The sequence below is a fragment of the Sinocyclocheilus anshuiensis genome, unplaced genomic scaffold (genome assembly GCF_001515605.1).
Source record: "Sinocyclocheilus anshuiensis isolate Anshui unplaced genomic scaffold, SAMN03320099.WGS_v1.1 scaffold209, whole genome shotgun sequence".
Taxonomy (NCBI): domain Eukaryota; kingdom Metazoa; phylum Chordata; class Actinopteri; order Cypriniformes; family Cyprinidae; genus Sinocyclocheilus; species Sinocyclocheilus anshuiensis.
In genome coordinates this window covers 1,840,399-1,843,969 of record NW_015540880.1, presented here as the reverse complement: position 1 = coordinate 1,843,969, position 3,571 = coordinate 1,840,399, and the positions used below count along the sequence as shown (strand labels likewise).

Here is a 3,571-nt window from a genome sequence, read left to right as displayed (position 1 = left end):
ATTGCTCAGCTTTATAAAGTTAAGCCAGGCTCAATTAAGGCCTGTTTGATCTTCTCCTGCGCATTTTGCCCCGCTAGCAATATTAATGAGGCTGTTTAGTGTCAGCACCTGTGGAGGGTGGGGCTCAGCCTGGCCAGAATTAGAGACTAATTAGAGATAATCTAGGCTTCTTAACGAGCCAGGTGTGCCAGAGAGCATTGAGAGAGCGTTTAGGTACTTCGCTCTCCCCTACAGGTAATGACTGCAGAGACAGAGAGGAAAGACACAGGAAAACATAGACGTTGGCAGCGTTTTAGTGTACGTTGGGTGAACTGGACTAAGAAAGATTGGTAAGTAGCCGATGTCGCATCCGTTTGTAATTACTTCAACAAGCATGTGTGAATGCAAATGTTCTTGTGCAAGCTTGTGTGTTCGCGTTTAGAAAGAGAACGGGGGAGAAGTCGCATCCATCAGGGAAATCTGCCGAAAGAGTTCAGGAGTCAAGGGGCCGGGAAGCAGCAGTGTGTGTGTGGGACGGCTTGCATACCTCATTATCACTACCTGTAGGCTCAGCTCTGGGAAAGTGTCGGCTGTAGATGGACCGGGAAGATTAGCTGTAAGAGGTGAGCAGATGCAGGGATTACAGGAATCCCTCGGCCCTCCAAGCAGTCATTAAAGCGAAACTAATTATTGAACACCGGGCCCAAGGAGCTGCAACTGCGACTTCTGTCAATGACCTAACTATAGAGAAAGAAAAAAGAGGATATTTGTGTAAAAGACTGGTTTTAGTTTGCAGAGTTATCAATAATGGGAAAAAAAGAATGCATAAGTCATAAGCACAAAGCAGAGGAAGTAACCTAGACTCGGCCCCAGATGGCCCATCCGTGGACCGTATGATGCATATTGTACACTAAAATAGCAAGAGCTGAAAAAAATACTGCAGATGTAGTCTAATTGGCTCACTAAACAACCTCTGGAGTTGGAAACACAGGTTTTTATCATTTCTTTGGAAACCAGCTGCAATCTCTGTACTTCCACCATATTTTCTGATGTTTGCGACGGTTGTGGCATAAAAGATTGTTTGAGGCAGTGAGTGGCACTGAAAACTGTTCCTGTTGGAAAATCCAGCTTTGTAGCTGTGCTTTAGAACATGGGTTGTTGGGTTCTAGCTGGTCCAATTATGCAAAAAAAACTCTCACTCGATGTATTGCTTTTCACATATTACACTACTGTTCAAAAGTTTGGGATCTGTAAGATTTTTTTTTTTTAATTGTAATAACATGTCACAGTATTACTTCATCACAAAAATAAGAGATTTCTTTCAAATACATTAAAAAAAAAAAAAAAAAAAAAAAACTTTTTCTGGGTAGTTAAAAAAACAGCATTTATTTCAAATAGAAATATTTTGTAACATTATGTAATATGTCCTTGCTGAAAAGTAATTATTATTATTATTATTATTATTATTATTATTATAATTATTATAATATATATATTTTTTATTTATTTATTTATTTTTTTTCAAAAATAAATAAAAATGACTGACCCCAAATCTTTGAATGGGAGTGTATGTAACAGAAAATAAGGTATTCAGACGGGGACAGAAGTTAGTCTAACAGTGGAATTAGATAAATGATGGTAACACTGAGCAGACAGGGAGTTACTGTAAATCAAGCCTCTTTTGTTGGAGCAGGATATTGCTGACAATTGCTGTTTTCGTTCATCTCAAGAGTATTCTATTCCTGTTGCTAGATCAAATTTAGAAAACAGGACACTGAATACACATTAAGGATGGTGTGATATGTCCAGCAGTGTCAATTTCACCATGTCTCTGACCGAGTGTGTTTCTGGAACTGTTTCTTCACTTAATTATATTAGAGATCAGTTTGAATGTACAAGACCTGATCCAAAATCAGCAGATTTCAGAGTGCATTTTTAAACCGAGTTCTGGAGCGTTAGCTCTTCACTCAGCTGTGCACTGTTGCAAACTCTCTTTACTGCTCATACCGAGATCAATACTTCATATGAGGAAAGTGGGTGTCAGAACTCCATCCACCAGTGATCTCTGATCTCCAGGATTGTTCGGCGGCCTTGTTCTCTGAGGGGCCTCTCCTTGACCTGGAGTCTGAAAGCCACCGTTCCTCTGATCTCATTGCTTCTGGTGGTTTTCATTTCCACTGCAGATGTTATGAGTGATAACACTGTATTAAAGTATTAGGTCTCCGAGAGATAAGTACGAAGAAGTTTTTGGGGTTTTGCTTTCCTGTGTTTCTCAGTCTGTTTAGATGCTATTTTCTCTCACTCACAGTAGATAAACTTTTACGCAAGTAAGGTCACAGAAAGGACACAGTATTTTGTGTTATGTAGTATTCTTTAGCATGGGGAATCTAAGAACAGCACAATGAGTTACTGAGAGATAAATTCATAGGACATTGCCATGAAAATTTGACTATATTCCTGGAATCAACACAGATTTAGACAGATTTGTGAACAATATTTGAGAGAAATATGCCTTTTGTGTACATAGGAAAAGTCCTAAGTAGGAAAAATGGGGGCAAAAACAAAAGTGTTGCGTTTATAATTTTGTTCAGTGTACAAACAGTTTGGTGCAGTAAAAAATTTTACTCCGAAATTGCTAGTAAGTTTCACAATTAATTAAAAAAACTGCAAGTAACACTTAATTAAACCATTTTTTTTAGTGTTTTGTTGTAAAACATACTCCAATAATCTGTTTTATTTACAACTTTGAATACTCATTTTTGCCATTTTTAAACCGCATAATCCAAATTGATGGAAACCATCGCTTCTTTAAAAACTTGGGTTGGTTGTTTTTTGCGTGTCATTCAAACTCTTATTTCTTGTCGGTTTTAGCCAGATTAAAAAAAATAGTTTAGTCAATTTATTGAAGCATTTGAGGAATAAGATAAAGATAATAAAGAACTGAAGATGCATTGACAGGTGCAAGGCTGTGCACGCCCAAAACCATAACATAATTTACTTTTCTTTGTCCCCATCATCAATTAGGATATGAAATATCCTGATGTCTAGTCCTGTGTAGCCAGACTTTTGACTTGCAACATAAACTCAGAAGGCCAGCATGATTTACTGACACCCTTAAAAGATGACACCTTCATGCACGGCGCTGTTTCTGTGAGGGATGTGACACATCTCTGAAAAGTAAGAATAGTTATCTGAAAAAAAATCGACAAGTTCTTGGAACCTGTGCTGACATCTACGGAGAAAATATATCTAAATGCTCAGTTTCTTTATAAAATTGTGGCCCTTTGTATCAGTTGTGGTTTGAGTCATCCTTTTTGAATTCTGAACATGAGCCCTTCTTCTCCTTCTTCTTCTCCTTCTTCTTCTCCTTCTTCTTCTTCTCCTCCTTCTTCTCCTTCTTCTTCTCCTCCTTCTTCTCCTTCTTCTTCTCCTCCGTCTCCTTCTTCTCCTCCTCCTCCTTCTCCTCCTCCTCCTCCTTCTCCTTCTCCTTCTCCTCCTCCTTCTCCTCATTTAGAATTATTTGCATGTACTCGATGCAACATTAAATTTCCCTTTTTTTTTTTTTTTTTTTTTTTTTTCTTTTTTTTATGAA

The 3,571-nt window shown here is 38.0% G+C and overlaps 1 long non-coding RNA gene across 1 annotated transcript in view; it reads left to right on the top strand.

Annotated features, from left to right (window-relative positions):
• Positions 1-222: 222 nt before the first annotated feature.
• The window catches only part of LOC107688420 (uncharacterized), a 6,534-nt gene continuing 3,185 nt past the window's right edge, over positions 223-3,571 (top strand). The window contains exons 1-2 of the long non-coding RNA XR_001634234.1: positions 223-329; positions 422-602. This is a non-coding gene — a long non-coding RNA (uncharacterized LOC107688420). The remainder of the gene's footprint in view (positions 330-421; positions 603-3,571) is intronic.